Source organism: Planococcus citri, chromosome 3 (assembly GCF_950023065.1).
Source record: "Planococcus citri chromosome 3, ihPlaCitr1.1, whole genome shotgun sequence".
Taxonomy (NCBI): domain Eukaryota; kingdom Metazoa; phylum Arthropoda; class Insecta; order Hemiptera; family Pseudococcidae; genus Planococcus; species Planococcus citri.
Window position 1 is genome coordinate 27411552 of NC_088679.1, and position 20420 is coordinate 27431971.

The window sequence follows — 20420 nt, forward strand, 5'->3', positions numbered from 1 at the left end:
TCTCCCTCATTAAAATTAAAAAAATTGAAACGAAAATTCCTCTATATTTGATGGTTTCAGCCTCAAAATCCAAACATCTGGTATGTTTCAAGTAATATCATGATGAATTTTGTATCCTGAGGAGAGGGCAGGGGTTCAAAATTGATAAGTCATCACTTTCAAACCCTTTATAATTTCGGAAGCTTGGGACTTTTTTCTAAATAACTCCTACGTTGAAATGCTGCGTATTTTGGAGTTTTGAAGTAAAAACCACGCAATACAATATTTTTTTACATGTTGAACTTCGATACATTCACTTCGAAATTTTCGAAATTTTTTCATACCATTACTTGATTTCATTGGACAACACAGATGGATCAAATTTAAATATCCGGATACTTCACTATGGGAACTGATTCCACTTTGAAGAAATAGACCATCTTGGGAGTAAAGAGCAACCAAGAGTGACTTTTTAGAATAAAATGCAACCAAAAATAATCTTCTCCAAAAAAGCAACGAAGCTACAATCGAGTAAGATAACTGGATACCTGAATGTTTCATCCAACAACCAAATTCTAATACGAGGAAGTTCACTCATCATTTTCTTGTGAGATTAAAACCGAGTAAATTTTGAACTTTTCTCATTCAATTCGGTAACAATCCTCAACCCTTATCTTATCTGAACAGAAAAGACCAAACTTCGACACACAACACTCCAACGCAATCTTTAGCTCCCATCCGGTGATTTCCACTTGCGCTTTTCCTTCAATTTATTTTGACCAGTTGCGCTTTTCCAAGCCTGCTTCTTTAAATACCACTTGCGCTTCTTAAAAACCAATTTCAGGGGTTCTCAAAGTTTGGAAATTTTGATAGTACGAGTATGTTTGTGCAAAGTCGTTCTTTTATGGCGTTGATATTGGATTACTGTGCGGAAGAGGAACATTCTCGTGATGTTACGAATGCCAAAACAACGAATCGAGGCTTTTTTTTTTAAATAATGAAAAAAATCTGTAGGTAATGTGTTGCATGAATTCATGTTTTATTCCTTTTTTTTTTGTTTTCTTGAGCAAGGAGCAAGAATATGCCATAAAATACAAAGTATAACATTCTATAGCTGCAGTTACCAATGCTTTTTAAAAGCAAACTTGAAGTAAGTAGTTAGATACTGTTCCAAATGTCATGGGGTGACCATCATAGAATCTAACTACCTCATTTTTTGCTATAAACAAAGCTTAATACATATGTGTGTGTAGGGATGGTGCAGATGCAAGGCGATGGTCCCGGCGCGCCCCCAGCCTTCCCGTGCCCGGCGCCTCCCCGTAATTCCCCCGAGCGAATTCCAAATTGACTATGAAAAAAATTGAAGTTGAAGAGATATGATTGGCCAATGAGTTCTACGGGGGGGGGGGGCGCCGGGCACGGGAAGGCTGGGCGCGCGCGCCGCACCTCTTTAAGGTCGCTTTTCTCAAATTTTAGCCTCATTATTCGAAATTTCTGATATTTTTGGTTATAAACAGAGTTCATATGTGTCAGTCCTCTCCGTGTGGATGTAAGCCGTAAGGAGATGGTCTCAGCGCCTCCGCAGCCTCCCCGTGACCGATACCCCTCGAAATTCTCACGAGCAAACGTGAACTTGACATCAATTCATAGTTTTACTCAGTATTTCTTCAAAAAAAAAATGAATAAAAGTATAATTAATCACGTAATGCTGAAATACAGCGTAATTAGATTCATTTTTCCAGTACATATATTGAATATTCACGTATGAATCAAGGTAGTTAGATATTATATTATGATAGATACCCATGGTGCATAGAACAGTATATAACTACCTCAATTTTTTCTTTGATTGATCACAGGTAACAGCTATTCACATTATATTCGTCTCTGTTCCTCATTTTCTACTAGTTTACATCAAAAAACACGTAAGAAATGCAATAAATTGCTTCAAATCTAATGTTGACACTCTGCTCGAATATTCCCCAAAATTATAATAGGTATGTAAAAAGCCTCGACTCGTTGTTTTGGCATTCGTAACATCACGAGAATGTTCCTCGTCATTAAGGAGAATCACCATACACATCCTCCCGCGATTTAAAGCAAAAAAAGTAAGGTAGTTAGATATTGTGACGCGTACCAATGGTTAGCATCACAGTATCTAACTACCTGAGTATTTTCCTCAAAATTGAGGGAACCGCAAAAATTGTGTTCCCTCACCACATTTCTGGCAATTTTACATTTTCAAAAAAAAAATTGCAAAAATTGCGGGTAGTTAGATTCTGTTACATTACCCCTTACCGTGTATGTAGGTAGACAGTACCTACGAGAGTATATTAAAAAAAATGCTCCCCTTGGTGAGATCAGACGGATTAGGTATGTTAGGTATGTAATAAAAATAATTCGTTCGTTCGTTCATCAGTTTGTATCTTTCAATTCTTTCAATTTTGGGAACACATTCGGAATTTTAAACAACCGAAAAGCGCAAGTGGGTAAAAATTATTGCTTCTACTGAAAAGCGCAACTGACCAAAAAAAAATCGAAAAAATAGGGGAAAAAGCGCAACTGGTATAGAGCCCTTCCATCAGCTTGAGAAATTCATTTTCAAATAGGTACAATATCAGTTCAGCACTACACGATATCTACCTTTTCTTTCACCAATTCCACCAAATATACCTTTTCATTAGTCCAAATAATTCTAGCCTTTTTAAATCATGAAAACTTCAACGTGACACCTTTACTCCAAAGCGTGGTCTTCGTTTCCAAACATTCTATCCCATCGGGTAACATTTCCGCGTAAGATAATTCGCTATTCAACTTTGTCGACGACGACGTTGACGTGTAATTTCACGCATTCGAGCTTCGTCGATATTTTCGCGTTTTCGTCTAATTTAATATCGCTCCATCGTCCTCGGTAGGTACAGTATTCGGGGGTTTAGGCGTTTTACCGACTCGACTCGGCTCCATTCCTCGTCACCTCTCTCCGATTAGGGTATAAAAATTAATTAAAATATTCAACGTTGTTCGTGATGCGCCGCGAAGCGGTGGCGACGGTGGCTGCAGATTCGACGACAACATCATTAAGCCTTTTCTCTGCGCTTCCCATTCTCCATAATATTACAATAGATATCATCGTCGGTGGCGGTGGCGGTGCCTATTCGGGGCACTGAACCACATTACGCTACAAAGTCATTATACTCGATGGAATTTACGCACGCCATCATGCAAATCTCGTCGCGATTTAGGCATCGTCCTATCACCCTGTTCTTCTTTCTCGTCATTTCGACCAAAAATTACTGTTACGTGGAAGACTCACCGATTCTTTGCTATCTCGTCCAAAACGTCATTTGAGTGCAATAAAACTCGAAAAAAAAAAAATACGAAAAAAAGCGACACTATCACTTTTTGTGCTTCTAACAACTTTACTTTACTTTCAAAAACTTACACAAAACCCGAACCGAACGTAAGTTTTATTAGGTATCACGAACTTCCAACACCGAAAAAGAAGTAGAAAAAAAAACCAAGAGCTAGCAAGAAATCCCACAATACGCAATTCGCTGCGACCGAATCGCAATCCAAGCGAAAACTGCAAACGTCGACGTACGTATAGCTACACGGTTCGTTACGTAATAGTAAGAATGCAGTTACGTCGTGTACGCTCGAAAAAGCTCTAGCGCCTTAACCGACCACGGCCACCCTTCGTGCACGCACCCTCATCCTACCCCCTAGTCTTCGTTGCTTCGCATTTCACACCACGTGTTACCATAACAACCGATATAAACAACCACGATTGCGAAAAAACAATTAGAAAAACGCCGGTAATTTTCATTTCTAATTGTTAGCTGGCTCTTTTTTTTTTCTTTCTTCTTTCCTACCTACCTACTTATACTATATAACCAACCTATCCGCCCCCGTCCGATTAAACCCTTTACATCCGTATCGCTTTGATAATTTTTTATCGTTTCTTCGCATCTGGAATAAGGATATTAATATGCACATAGCAAGTTAGCATACATACACTACTATAGGCTCGGCGGCGGCGTAATTTACCGTGACGACGGCGCCGCTGCCGCTTTCGAATGTAGAGGCCGAATTTTTCGACGAATGATTTCACCTCCCCCTCCCCACCATCTCACCTTTCGTTTTTTGCAAAATGAATCGCTGATATGCGCTATCTCAAATGTACAGGGTGTCCACGAATAAGGGATTTTGATTGTATCAAAAAAGAAGAAAATTCCTCGTGTGGAAATGAAATTGGAAAATTGAGTATAGGTACCCTAATCATTAGAAAAATAGGCGTTAGAGGGATTAATTTTAATGGAACACGAGAGAAGCTTTCATTTTGAATGGAAACAATAACTCCAACGCCCATTTCTCTGATTGTTATTCAATTTTTCAGTTTTGACTTGGGGAAATTTTTTCCCTTTTTTGGCTTATCAGAATAATATATCAAAATCCGTTATTTTTGGACACCCTGTATAAGTCTCCAAGTCAGTTTCAATCAGTTTTTTGACACAATGCAGGTACATACCTTTCTGGAGGAATGATGAAAGACACTTCAACTCAGAAAAAAGATCTGGATAAAATTTCAATTTCTAACAAATATGAAAGAAAGTCACTCAAATTCTGTCTCCACATACAGGTAGCAAATGAAACGCAAATTACGTCTTCCATTTCACACTATGGGATCGTTTTGGCTATACCTACAAAAGGATAGCTTAAAGACACCGGATGCTCAGACTCCTTAATCGCACCCAAAAACTCAAAATACTTGACTAATAACTACTGCTATAAATGACGATTTCCAGAGTTGTAGCTACCAAATCGCATTTTTGCTGAATTTTTTGAAAATTTTTGGCTCCTTTTTTGGATATTCTGACTCAAAATCGCGCTCAAACTCCAGCAAGTACGACTTATGACTAGAAAAGACGATTCCCAGGGTTGTAGATAGCCAATCGCATTTTTTTGCCATTTTAGGTTGATTTTTGGGAAATTTTGAGGCCCAAAACATACACATAGGAATACGCAGACTCAAAATCGCGCCAAAACCTGAACAAGGAACTGGACTAGTGATCAAAAAATATTATAATTCCGGCATTTTCTGACAATTTTTCTAAAATTTGGGGCTAAAAAAATACCTATCCTATGAGTTCTATGATTTCCTCGACACTTGACATATCTCGGAAATCACTGTTTTACTGTTTCAATCACACGTTTATATTTTTTATTGGAGGAATAGACCAAAAATCGAAATTCTGAAACTTTTGGACCCCTGGTTTTGCGATTGGGCAGCTGTAAATTTAGTGATGGAATACCCTAGAGGTCTTTTTATTTGAAAAAAAAAATCAAATCAAATCGGTTACTCCACACTCGTGAGGTTTTTATTTGAAAGTAGAATTGGGAGAAGGCGTAAGGGGAGCTCTTATTTTCAAAATTTGAATTTTATTGCCCCCTCCCCCTTCTATGACTAAAATATTGTTTGATTTAAACAAAAATTTTCAAATAAAAAATTGTTTGTAGAAGTACTGCACTTACATTTGAAGCATATATATGATCTCATGACAAACTGAAGGAAGGGGTGGGGATGCCTAGAAAATTATCTGGAAATGGATATTTCAGTAATTTTAGGATATTCTGGTAATCACACCAGCTTCTTTGACCCAAAAACCGAAAAAAAATTACGAAGTTTCAGAAAACAACGAAAACTTGTGATTTGACAATTATTTATCGACCAAAAAAATCGGAATAGATGATTTAAAAGACACAGTATAAACAGGGATTCAAGACCCACACACCACACATCGAGAGGTCTGAAAAATTCCAAAAATTTTCAATTGAGCATTGTATGCATAGCATGGTAACAAAAAATCGATCACTATATTAACCCCATACTACAACGAATACATTTCACCAAAAGTACAAAGAGTAATCAACGAACACCGAAAAATGGCCTCGGCGGTACTGGCGAATAATAACTCGGCAATTTCCTTCAAGCTGGCGAATTTCCTGCCATACCATCTTCAATATGCACCGAACACTATGTAGGTAGTACAAAATACATACAGCAATTCGGTCTATTCTATTCTACACACGAATGCAAGAACGAGACTGAAACCGAGGTACGTGGAAAATACGCTGCCACACTATGGCCTTACACACAACGAATCAGAGAAACGGAGAAAAGAAAAAGCTCCAGGGAAATAGCGCTTCGAGTTCGACCTTAAACATGCCGAATGAAAAAACTTTTACCAACATACCAAACTCGTAGTATAAGTAGTAGACATTCGCCAACCATAGTCTTTCCGCGCCACCAGCTATTTCTAATAATTTCCATTACTACTTTATGAATATGTCGAAAAAATTCTCAAAAATCTGCAAACTTTTCATATGTACATTTTGTTAAACCAAAATAACGCATTTTTCGTAACTTCTTATCAGATCAAAGTTGAAATTTCGAAATTATCTACTTACATAAATTCTGTTGTTGATGATTTTAATCAAATTTCTCAAAAGAATTCAAGGTAGCGGGAATGGAATTATCGACCACTTATATGGGGGTAAATTAATTTGCCTAACTTCTTAGATAAAAAAAGATGATGCTGGATATATCCTCCCTTCATTTTAATTTTTCAAAATCTAAAACTAAAACATCGAATGCAGAATAGGCACCTGTACGTTGCAGGTGAAAAAATAACGAATAAAAATTACGGAAGGTGCAAAAAGAAAATACAGATGTCTATGACTCGAGCGTATAGCTCAGCAGAGCTTCTACCCCTTTTTATTTTTTGGTGCCCTGTTGACCCCGCGACCAGTTCACCATGTCCTGCAGTGAGTTGCTCATTTCATCGCTTGTAAAATAAACACCCTTGCCTAGTCAAAGAAGACGAAATAAAAGAGCTACCAGCTCGAGGCGTACTTTACCTACTTACTCTTATATATACTACCAACAACCCAACTTGGACAAACACAAACATACGAGTCGGAGATGGGTATATGAGACATGAGTAGGTACTGAGTGCACGTATACTAAAATGAAAGTACTTATACAAGAGAAAATCATACGTTTGTAAAGAACAAAGAAAAATCAGGATAAGTGCACACAATTTAATTCGAAAAATTCTACTAAAACGGGTCAAATGGCGGTTCACTCATCCACTCTTCGGTTATACATTCTAGCATCACATTCAGGTCTCTAATTCAGTTACTATTTCTAGGACTATTGCCTCCAACAATTCTTTTTTAAAAATCTAATCTAATCGAGAAGGCGTAATATTTGAAAAAATGCTAAATTTACTACGAAGCTTTCGCTCACTTCTTCGATTAATTTTTCGCGGCAACATCCACCCTTCCGCTTCTAGTTCCTCTTGGCATCTCTTTTTGACTTTTTTGAGAGTTGAACTCACTTAGTGAAATTAAACCGTACATTTCTGTTTTTTTCCTCCTTTCTTTTTCCACATTTTAAAAGATTTGAAAAAAATGGGCGAAAATCGAGAGGAAAAATTGAATTAAAAATGAGAACAAAAGTGAATCTTGGGATCCTGCAATCAAAAAGAGTTCTGATTTCAAAATCATCCTTATGGATATTTTCGAAATTTGTACAGTGCCTTGACAAAAAATTTCCCAATCAAAATGTGTGATTTTTAAATTTTACCCTTCTCTTTCTCCTCTCAAAAATGCGATTCCGACATCACTCGGGAATGTTTTGACAATTCCCTCTCAAATTTAATGTAAAATTATTTTTTAACGAATTTACAACGAAAATACCAGACTTTTTAAGCACCTCACTTCTGCATCATGTCATCACTTCCTACTCGAACAATTCACTCCACTCTTTCCAAACCTCACCTCTCCAGCACAAATTACAATTCGCAATTTAAAAAAAAACAAAAAAACATCAAAACAGAAAATGAATAAGTACTTATTACAAAATAAAACAGCAAACAACTAAAATCAATACCTTATATAACGACAGCGGTACACGCTATAAAAACACGATAAAGAAGCAATCCCCTCGTAAAAAAAACTCAACTTCGGTTATAATCACCGAATATACACAGAAAGAAGGGAAGGTAGGTTGAAAAAAAAAGAAAAACACGTAAAAACCTTCGTAATTCCTAACCTTTTGAATAAAAACAAAAGCTACGCAACTCACCTCGTCGTCGAAATGCTGGTGCAACGTGGCAGAAGTACCCTCGTCAATCAACGGCCAAGTATCATCAACTTGCTAAGTTTGCAACTTACACGACCAAGAAGAAGAGTTAACGTAGAACACGACGACGACGATGACGACGATGAAGATGGAACGAGAGAGACGGTAGAAAAAGCAAAAAAAAAAGGAAAAAAAGAACTAACCTCTTCAAACACTGTCAACTACGTGTACGAAAAAAAGCTTGGCGTAGCCGGTCGTACGTATTTGCTTTTCATATTCCGATGTTTGCGAGCAAAAATAAAAAAAGGCGAAAAAAAAGAGTTCAGCGTATCGTTTAAAATATATACCAAAAAAAAAAAAAAAAAATGAAACGAATACGTATCGTATTTATAAAAAAAAAAAAAAAAACTACCCGAAGAGTACGATTTCGATAAACCAACGTATAGGTAGAAGTACGTAAATGACGTTAACACGTTTCACTCGTCCATTAGCGATTGTCTCACAAAGGCAACTCCGAATATCATTTGGTCGATCCGATGATTATATATACTAAAACCGGGGTCTTCAATATTAAAAATATCGTAAAACAAAACAAAAAAAGAAAAAAAAAAGAAAAAAGAACAAAAATGAAAAATGTAAAAAGAAAATTACATCGGCTACCGCTTCGTGAAATATTCAAAATCGTTACGCCTTCCGAATCGCCATCGTTTTCTGTCCCCCATATTATTATACGGCGGTACCGACCAAAGGGGGCGCTTCGGCCGGCTCCAAAAAGGGCGGAATGCAATATTACCACAGTCGGGGTAACCGTGGAAACAGCGCACGGGAAAACAAACCGACACCAGTCTGATGCACGCGATCACGCGATTAAAGAATCAACCGGTATTTTTCTTCGCGTAGGTATACATATAACGTTACGTTGGGAAAGAAATTTTCGCTTCTCTCTTTCTCCATCTTCCACCGACGACGATGGTTTTTCTTTATTCGCGAACGAGAATCATACCGTCGAGTACACCAATCCTTGGTGATTCAACCACACAGATCTTCGTCTGGTCCACTCAAATCGCCTATTCCTCTGGCAAAACAATAAATTAACTTGACCTACCGTAGTTTTCTTCTTCAAGCACACACCACAGTAAGTAAACCTATCGCTGTTACGAAATAGACCCGAAGAACACCTTATCTTTTACTGAGGATCGCTGTTTACAGGAAAAATAAATTCGCAAACGTCAAAAACTCTTCAACTCTCGTAAATCATCAGGGAATATACAGAAAAAGGTCGTGAAAACTGTATCATAATATTCAGGGTACGATGACATGATTTGGGCGCAAGAATTGAAGGGAAGAGAGACAGAAGGTGAAGATGAGCTTTTTTTCGAAATTGGTTTTTCAACCGCAGGAACTCCCTTCCCCTTCCCCTCGGGATCTAGTTTCGACTAAAAATCGGACCGATGAAATTTGAGCGAGCAAACAAAAAAAAACGCCAAGTAACGAAGATTCAAAGACTACTACACCCCCTTCCCTCCTCACCCAACCGCGGAAACTATTTTGAATGGCGTTTCAAGTATTCTATTTTAAATTGGCATAAAAAATCAATTTTTTAGAATTCACTCAATTTTTGCAAATCGTAGGCACTTTCACCCATCCTCTCATCTATAAAATATTTGAGAAAAATTGTGAATGGAAAATTACGTAGATTGGTACATATTTATTTCTCATTTCAAACACTCAAGGTGTCCACTTGGAAATCGTACAATCGTGGATTAACTGGCTGAACGAGTCACGAATAAGCCACAACTCAATTTTTAGTAGCCTAAGTTGACTTCCTCGCCTTCTGGAGGAATTATTCAAAAACATTGGGAAAATCGAAAATCCAGCTGGAAACTCCAGGAGAGCCAGGAAATGATAGAATTCGGTCTCAGGGAGTCGATGTTAGACTCAGAACTAATTTTCATATTTTTTACTGAATGCTTTTTAAAAACCAAGCAAAAAATGAATGAACCATTTTTTTTTTTTGGAAAATTGTCATTTTCAAAATTTCAAAAATTGAGAAATCAATTTGAGCAGCTGAAATTTTGATTATGGGGGGGGGGGTGGTCCACATCAATAATTTTTTTTTCCTTACTTATGATTCTCATACACAAGTAATAAAGTTTACAAAATTTGAGTTTTCAACCCCTAAAACTCGATTTCACGATATTTTTGTTGAAGACTGCTCATGAAAGATCAGTGTTACCCAGGCTACTATCAAGTTAAAATCAACATTTTGGAGCTGATTTGAGCAAATTTTAGACAAATTTGAGCTAGCTAAACCATAGGGCAAGGTTTAAAATTTAAATTCTATCGATTTTTCTACAGTAAGATTAACAATTCGATATAAAATTCCATAAAATCATGAATAGACTTACTTCTCCACAGATGTAATTATCTTAGAACATTATTTTAATTCTATCATATTCTTCAAGAAAAAATGTGTACTCACCTAAAACAAAAAAAAAACACAATTGAGGATTAGTTACTTTTCATTAATCAAGTTTTTAATTAAAAGTATTATTAGTTCATTAAAATTACTGATATTTGAATTATCTAAATGCATACTGAGGATCAACAATTTATTTCGAGAATGATCATGAAACTAGTTTTCGAATTTTCTAAAAATTAGTCGGTTTCATACATCGTCCCTTTCGTATACAAACATCACCGGGTGAGGGGGGGGGAAACCCAAAAAGGAAAAATTTCTCACTTCAATATTCATATTTGCAATATACCTAGAATCTAGATCCATTTAAAAACAATTCAAAAACAAGTCGAAGACAGTTCTTAAGAGATTTCAGTCTCCCACAACCAAATCTACAAAAAAAAAAAAAAAAATACTTCGATCATGATCTGAATTTTACACTACAAAAATCATCAGAAGAAATACGAGTTACTCTCTTTTGTGCATCATCCAACAAGTTTATTGTCATTTTGTCTAGATCAAAAACTCGGTTCGATTTTTCTCAAAGCTTTTCATCACCGAATTCCTGATTTCTCTGATAATTTAAATAAACCATACACGAGTATGACGTTTTTTCTCTCGTATTAAGGTTTTTAATCGACATTTTCCGAACATTGTATTTTTTATTTCCAAAATAAATCATTTGACGAATTAGTTCTCACGTCTTCGTCGTTGAAAATTACCATTCGGTGCCAAGCTATCGTCTCTAATTCGATTTTGATTCTGCTTTCTTTCCGCATGTTTTCCCCTTAATGGCAGATGGCACCACCTTTGCAAACATTTACTCGCATTCGTAGATATACTTTACTCGAAAGAGAGATTTTCTGATTATAGGCTTAATTGCTTGAGAATATTTGTACCATAAAATTCGAAGTCATCAACGATCATTTAGGTATAGGCTACGGAAATTCTCTACTGCAGAAAGTTGTAGGGTAAAAAATGAGAAGGAAGTTTGCAAATGTGATAATAATACAAACTTCCTCCTCAAACTGAAAAGGAAACCACAAATTCTCAATGGAAAATATTTCGAAACATGATACGATGAAGATAAAACAAGAAGATGTATAGGCGAAAAACCAAACGAAAATGATGCATAACCAACAATGAAACAATCCCCTCCAAAAAAAAGTCACTGGAATTTTGTTCGAAAGAGGCATAAAAAAAGCTGCAACCGCGCCCTGTATCCAAGCTCGAAAATTCGACTCGTCTTCCAGACTCCATCTTACTAGGTCGTTTAGAAAATTAAAAAGCTATACGCTACATATTTAAGCCCAGCCGTAGCCTCACAGTTGGCTTAGGCTGAAGCTGAAATTTTCAGCCTATTCGCAGCAGAGGACTGATTTTCCAAAAGATTACACCATTTATCGCTTCAACGAACATAAATAGATTTCTTTGTTCCTAAAAACGAAGCAAAGAAAAGAGAAAAAAGGTCCATAAACTACACCTACAATACGATATACATCCATGTATATTATTTCATATAAAATTTCGCTTATGTACTTAGGTACTTACATAAATACATGTAAGTAGAAGTACAGACAGATATTTGAACATATTCGTATAAAAATTTTGACTTTCGATATAAATTTTTGAACTTTAATCTTGTAAATTGTAGCTCTTCATCCAAATACTCATTCTCATTTTTTTTCACGAGTCATCATTGTACATATTACGTACCATCCACATTATCCACAGGATGCAGCACAGTTCAAGTTCGTACGTCTTTCTGTCTACAGACCACTTTCTCGTGTACGACTTTCAAAGGACAATCCTCTGCACTTGTCCCTAACTTCTCACCAAATCAAACCAACCCAACCTCAGCCGAAAATGTTGATCAATTTACACAGCCTATGCATATTTACTTTTCGCAAACATCGTATTGTATCAACGCCCATAAATAATGGAACTTTTAAAACTCGACAAATAATAAATACCTAAATTTATACTCGTTTATTTCTAAAAACACAAAGGCGACCGACATTAATCCTACACAATTTTCGTAGTTTTTTTTTTCATCAACTTTCGTAGAATACACTACAGGTCGTTACACGTGCCCAAGAATTTTCATTCATTCGCGATCATTTCACATTCACACCCTTCTCTTTACCCCGCTGATTAGCTGTAAAATCACGTACAAATATACACGTTACACAGACATACGTATAGCTCAACATTTGGCAAGACTTGTACATTAAAAACCGCTGGCATTCGATACCAATGTTTATGACGGGAATATAAATAAATTTTCACGAAAAATTTCACGTAATCTAAAATTCAAATATTCCCCATGTGCAAAACATTAAAATTGATCGTAAATTCCCACATGAGTTTAAATGGTTTGAAATTAGCAGAGAGAAAATAGAGAATGCCCGTGAAATTTATCGTCGCTCATTCAAAGTGGTTAAGTTTTCATGTCCTTTTCATTTTTTGGATTATTCAAACTTTTAGAAAGTTCCCACCTCTTGCTTTGAGGAAATAAACTTGAAGGATTGAGGAGGGGGGGGGGAGGTTCGCCCAGAATTGACAAAATTCTTGAATATTCGATAGAATCACATTATTACAAAAAATCCAAATTCAAAAATTCTGCAGCTCAGTTACGAATAATGCCAAAACAATCACAAAGTAGATTATACAATATACACACAACATACAATTTCTGAAAAATTGTTCCACACATATTTTAGTTGAAAACTCGGCTTTTGGTTACTATGTAGCTGTCATGAACCTTATAACCCAATTTTTCGAGAGTTTGAGATGTTCCGAAGCCTCCAGCAAAAAATGAGTCTTCTCCAGGAAATCTCATGGCTCCAGAACGGATTTTTGAAAAATTCAGAGGAAAAATTCAATTTTTCAGAAAATTTAAGACCGAAAGTTGGGGTATTTTCTCAGACCATTTAATAATCAAATGACAAACATTTTGAAAAATTCAAGGCAACGTCAGGATTTTTGAAATTTCTGAGGAAAAAACCATTTTTGACAAAATAAAACGAGATTTATGTATTATTTCAAAAACAAGAATGGTTTTCTACCAAAAATGCAACCCTTTACTTCAGAACAATTTTTACAAAAAAAGCAAGACTTTTACAATTTTTGCAAAAAAGCAACCTACTTCTACAAATAATTTGAAAAAAAATAAGCAATTCTTAGGAATTACTTGGCAACGAAATTACATTTGTTCGCAATTTTTTCTGAAAAGTGAGATTTGTTCTCTTGGTAATTTTTGATAAATAAGCAAGACTTTTGGACAATTTTAGCAAAAAGCACAATTTTTGGCAATTATGGGTAAAAAATGTCACTTTTTCGCAATTCAATTTTTTAGTTGAAAAGTGAGACTTTTTGACATTTTTTTTTTTTTTTTTGAGGGAAACAAGTGGGGCTTTTGAGTAATTTTTAGGGGGAAAAATGAATTTTTTTTGGGATTTTTGCAAAAAAGTGACACTTTGGCAGCAAGAAACGAGACTATTCGAAAATCTCGACAAAAGGTTAGATTTTTTGCTGTTTTTGTCAGAAAGGTAGACTTTTGACAATTTCAGCAGAAGGCAGAATTTTGTACCCAAGTAACTTTAGTAATCCAGTATGAGCCCTGATCATTATTTAAAAAAGTAAGAAAAATACATCTAATAAGTTTCAAAAAAAAAAAACAAACTTCACTATTACAAACATGAAAATTGAATGGTTTATTAGACGAAGGGGGGGGGGGGCAGCAAAACAATGAAAGAATTAACCATAACAAAAACTCAATTGAAACACAAGTCTCAACAATGAAACATCAACCAACGTCATCAGCGCCAATTACGATTCATGACGATATGGTAGAAGGGGAGAAGGGAGACTTTCCCAATAACCCATATACCGCATGAACTGAAAAAGCACCGTTCATATCTTCGATCGACTGGTGAAACGTAATAATCCAATGAGTTTATTTTTAATCGAGTCGAAAATACACATGGACTAATACTCAAAGAGTTGAATATAGAAAAGATCAATAGAGACAGGGCAGTAGGAGGTGTAGAAGAGAGTATATTTCAACATCACCTACGAACGTACTTCAAATACAATATGATTAAGTGAACTAGGTAGTGAAGAAATAGCTTTACAGAATATAACCTTCAACTTCGTTTACATACTGTATTTTTTACTAACAAGGAAACCACTTGAAACTCGAAACTTGCATTTTGACAGAGCCTCGAAACTTGATGTAAAATAAAAAATCAAAAAAAAATCGTTCCTTTTCAAAACAGAAGGAAGTGCAAAAATAAATTTTGACGATTCAACTCATACAATTTCTCCATATGTAAGTACAAAATTCCAAATGAAAAAAAAAATCAGAAAAATCAGCCAAAAAATACCAACCAATATCATGAAAATCACCTAAATTCATCCCACGCGAGGAAAAAATGACGAAACGCTCGAATAAAGACACCCTCCTCCCACTTCACCGAAGTTACTCCGCGTTGAAAAATTTCACGCTCTACTTGAGCCTCGGAGTCTATCCTAAAATAGTCTTGCAGGAAAATTTCGAATCGTCCTTGAAATTTGATACAGACTCGAGTTCTCGTGGCTTTTTCAAGGTTTCAGAAAATCGGTCTAGTCTGTCCTACGCACCTCACACCACTGCAGTCTTGTAAGTCGTAAAATTCAAAAGTTCACTTCTTCTCTCAAACTTCGCCTAATGGTTTTTTTTTCAACGGGGTTAAAAATACAAAAAAAAAAAAAAAAGAGATATAGAGAAAAGAATAAAGAAGGGACCAACCTACCGAACCCGAACGAATGGCACGTAGTAATTAATAAATAATTCTTGTCATCGAGCTGGTCATTCGTGTAACTGGTAAAGTCGTACAAAAGTCGTATAAATATTATAAACTTTGCACGACATTAAACGCGACGTTCTACTTTTGTACATTCTTCGATTCATAAATTTTTAAATCGAGAATTTGCGCCGGTTAATAAAGTCGAAAATGGTATCTAATTTCGTCGTTCGTTTTTTCTCCCCCCCCCCTTCTCTTCCCTTCACGCTCGACTCGGTTTGCTTTCCTTTTTCTTCAACTTTTCTTTCATAACTTTTCAAAACCCAGAACCCATATTACACTCGTACATCTTTGGGTAAAACTATATTATAACGGACCGACCGACCGAACAACTTTTTCCCGATACTTTTTAAATAATTAACCGAAAAGGGAAAAGTTTATCGTTAAAACAACATCGAAAGAACGCGAGGAAAGGAAGAAGGGCGAGGACGATTTTTCAATTATTAAAAATATCCCGCGACCACTTTACAATAATGCTAAATACGAGTGGCATATCGTGTCTTCGACAACTGTTCGTCGTGTTTTTAGATTTATATCCTGATGTGGATCGCGTGTCGTCGACCATAATTTTACTCATCTGTGTCACATCACATGAATACATTAGTAGGTACTCGTATGTATTTTCTCCACCAGAAATCATAATGCCAGGGATTCCTTCTTCGTTCTCGTTCCTTTTGCCAAGACTGACAAAACCCTTCCTCTGTTTTCACTCTCTTTCTGCACATAAAACTTACGTTAGGTATGCAATTTGTAAGCATAATCTGTCGACCAAAGGCGTCATCGTCGTCCAAAGGGACATCACGCATACGAAAGTAAAGGGTTCGCAGAAGGGTAGGTAGGGTGTAATATTAATAAGTTTCGTGGAAATGAGCAGTATCTCTCGAATTCGATACGTTTAAGTCACGTTTTTCCCAACATTTGCTCGACGTCCATAGCACTCAACAGTCATTTAAACGTACGCGAGTAAGTGTGTGTCGAGTAAAAATGGCAAAAAAAAGCGGTAATATTTAAACGTAGAAAGAGAAAAAAAACGTGTCGACCATGTCCACTGTAATTTTCCGTTTCGATGTCATGGTAACGGTTTTGTTGTGATTTTACCGGCGAAAAGTTACATTTAAAGTATAAAATGCACTCGGACTGGTAGAGGTATACCATACTGTACTAACAAGTATACCTATACCATACTTATTATACACACATACGCCTTCAACCCCGCCACCATTTCCACACCCTTAACATCTCACCACTGTTATTCGTCCAACGTAGGTACATATACCATCGTGTATATCTATTGAATAATAAATTTTTACATCACGAATAGTCTCTCTATAGTTTGTCGATGAATAATGGATTAACTGCTCGATCATCGTTGATAAATGGATTTTTTTCCTATCATATAGCCAATTGCAAAACAAAAATGTTACTCGATAATCGAGAACGAGGTGGCGCATGAAAGCGATATTTTATAGGTACTTAGTCTTCCAGAGGGAAAGAAGAACGTCAGCTGAAGGATACAGGTGCCTGCTTACACTGAACCAAGAGATCCAGTGCTGAAAATAAGGCAACTCTCTGATCCACCTCCTTACCCTCTATTCTTCCATGCAATTCAAATCGCAAAATCGAGAATATTTCGCACCTTGGGAGTAATAAGGTTAGGTACATCTCAAAAAAGTGAAATTTTACAGGAGAGTGATTTTCTTTTTTTTTTATAAAACTTGATTCATTATTTTCCAGGGATGAAAAGCTAGCCGAAAGCTTAAATCCGAAAGCTGAAAGCCGATCAAATTTTCGCACTAAGCCAAAAGCTGAAAGTTTGCAAGTTTCATTTTTTTCAAGCCAAAAGCTTCATTTTTTTGGGCTTTTTCAAAGGCTTTTTTGCAAAATTGAATACTTTAAATTCAGAAAAAACAAAAAAATGAAAAAAATGTCATTCAATTTCATTTTAATGCGATTTTATGAAATGAAAAAAAAAATAAATGAAAATACTTCTAGCAATGAATATTCTCCACCTATCACTAATTAATTATGAAATCAATGCACCTGATTTAATTTTTAATTCCCTTTTTTTGTAAATTGATGGCGTATCAGCTAAAAGTTTGAAGTCAAAAGCTTACAGCCAAAAGTTTAAAGCTAAAAGCTTAATGAAATATAGCTGAAAGCTGCTAAATTGAAAATATAAGGAAAGCCATTGGAAGCTGAAAGTTTGGCTGAAGCAAGCCTTAAAAATCAAGATAGCCGAAAGCTAAAGCCAAAAGTTTCAATTTAGAAATTTCAAGCTAAAAGCCAAAAGCTGAAGTTTCATTTTAAGGCTTTTCATCCCTGTTATTTTCATCAACTTATAATTAATTATAAGGAATAAATAGCACCTCATTTTAAAGATCTGGTATCGTACCTTCATTTAGCATAAGAACACTTTGAGAAATATAATCTTAAAGAGGAAATATTTCAATGTTTGGAAAACATTTTGAGTTATAAGTCTATAACCTTTCATTAAAATTGATCTGGAAGCGAAAGGAAGTGTAAAAAAAAATGTCATGTTAACAAAGTTGCAGAACATTAAATTTCTAATCGACATAATGCTGTTAGTTTTTTTCTAGAGTGCTTAGTTTTTGAATATTTCTCAAAAAACTAAAATTTCATTATGTGTGAAAACATTTTTTCCATTTTAATAAAAAATACACTTCTTATGACTATTTTTATCTGACAAACATTCAAAACAATCAAAAGTGTTTTTTAACATTTTGTACGTACAAAATTTACACAAAAAATGTGGAGTTTTTTGAGATCTACCCTTATAACTCCAAACAACTTGCAATGTTGTTGGGATTTGGAGTTAGGCCAATTGCGTTTTTACAAGATCCAGATAATGTACCCAACTCAAAGAGTTATTTTTGGTCAAGGCAGGCATCTTACCCAAATTTTTCTAAAAAAAAGTGACTTTAGTGACTTTCATCAGTGAAAAAAGTGACCAAAAAAGTGACCAATTTTTTTTAAATTCCAGCGTTCAGGAGAGCAAAAAATCGAAAAACAAAAGCAAAAAAATGTTCAATATCTCACCTAAAAACTATTACTTTATTTTTCAGTCTGGCCCCACCGGAAAATCCGTTTTTTTAATGTGAGAACGAGTACTTAGCTCATTTTTTTATTTTTAAAATTTTAGAATTTGAATGATGTTTTTTTTGAAGGAATTTGATTTTGAAAATGAAAAAAGACAGGCCTAATCGAGGGCGAAAGCTCTTGAAAATTTTTATTTTGAGAGGCATAAAAACGATGTTTTTTGTGAGAAATTTGTTTTTTGGCTTTAGTACTTTATTTTTAAAAAAATAAATTTTCATCTTTATTTTGAAAAAGAAAAGAAAATAAGCCCGAGCGAAGCGAGGCAAAAGCTTTTGAAAATTGATGTTTCGAAAAGTAAAAATTTGTGTTTTTAATATTCTAAAATTGTTTAATAAAGAAAATTCGCATAAAACCCTTCCAAAATGAGTAAAAAAAGATAATTTCGATTAAAAACGTTTTTTTTTGTTTAAAAAACGAAAAAAAAAAATTCAAAAAAGTGACTTTTTTGGAAGAAAAGTGACCAATAGTGACTTTTAATGAAAAAAGTAACCAAAAGTGACTTTTCGTGAAAAAAGTGACTAAGTCACTATAAAAGTGACCCAGTAAGATTCCTGGAGGGGGGGGGGTCGGTCATATAAAACCCAATAATGCAAAAATGTCAAAATCGATTTTTTTTTTTTAGATGTAACTTCATTACTCCCAAGGTGCGATTTGAACGAGCAGTCAAAAAATCTTCTAAATCAAAAATTTTAGCTGCCCAAATTGACTTCATGGCTTATGTATCATATGAGCTCAATTTAATTTCTAATGTCATGTTGTAGGGGTTTAAATCGGTTACCAGATATTTTTACCTCTTGCTCGATGAGCTTATACGAGAAATTAAGATTTTGATTTTTTTTCTAGCTGCGACCCGATTTTTTGGTCAAGATGATCTCTTCAAATACACAAAATTATTGCACCTATTTTTCGGGAGAAGACTGATATTTTCAATTTTGAAAACTTCTGAAATTGTCAAAAACGAACTTCGAGCTTTTCAAATAATCTACACATAATAACATGCAAGCAAGAAGATATCAACAGATCATCTACACCAAAAAATTTCAAACTTATGTGTTTTTTTTGGAGGATTGGTGGCCCAAATTTACATAAAAAAATCAAATAATAAACAATTGAGGAACGACCTACGTTTGTGCTCTTTAAATAACATTGTCAGAATACCAAAAGGTTAAAAATAACTCCTGATGAGGTCTTCGTTGGTTTTCGACAACCAAGTTCATGTCTCTTCGTCCCACAAATTTCGATTTTTTTTTTAAATCCAAAAAATGTGCAAGTGGGACATGTAGATTTTCAGTAATTCGAGATCGCTGAGTTTTAATACCTTATATGAATTTTCAGAACAAATTGAGTGAATCTGGAAGACACAACTTCTTCTTTTGGTACGAGTTGATGAGAAATAAACCGGTATAGGAAAATACCAAATTACAAAATTTTCGTATTTTTTGGCAAAATAATGGAGTTGAATTTTTAAAAATTCAATGAAAATTGAAAATTAACTCAGACAGTCAACATTTTTATTTCAAGGAAGGATGGAGTGGGTGTGAGGAGGTGGTCAAATTCTCACTAAAAAATCCGAGTTTTGTGTATTTTGAAGTCAAAGTCTCAAAAAATTCCCTCGAAAGACAAATGAAGAATTTAGTCTTGGTCCTCCTCTCTTCCCTTCTCCCTATATTTTTGTAAGTTCATTCAGAAATGTCCAAAAATACATAGTTTCCTGTTGTGCGAAAATCATTTCAAAATAATCAAATTTTTTCTGAAAATTTCGAAATTTTGAACCCCAATAAAAAGTGCTCAAGTACATCACACGCTGAAAAATTTTCTCCACAATTGTTCAAGGTCACCCGGCAATTATTTCATCTCCTCCCCTCCCGGCTCT

General features: G+C 35.2%; 1 protein-coding gene across 4 annotated transcripts in view; it reads right to left on the minus strand.

Annotated features, from left to right (window-relative positions):
- The window catches only part of HnRNP-K (Heterogeneous nuclear ribonucleoprotein K), a 71232-nt gene that overhangs the window by 47544 nt on the left and 3268 nt on the right, over positions 1–20420 (minus strand). Inside the window, exon 1 of one of the 4 annotated variants that reach the window (XM_065358196.1) lies at positions 8129–8634. The exons of 2 other annotated variants lie outside the window; for them this stretch is intronic. The gene's annotated coding sequence lies outside the window, so the exon portion shown is untranslated. Of the gene's footprint in view, positions 1–3292; positions 3593–8128; positions 8635–20420 lie in introns of those variants that run through there. One more of the 4 variants, XM_065358197.1, reaches the window with a different exon arrangement.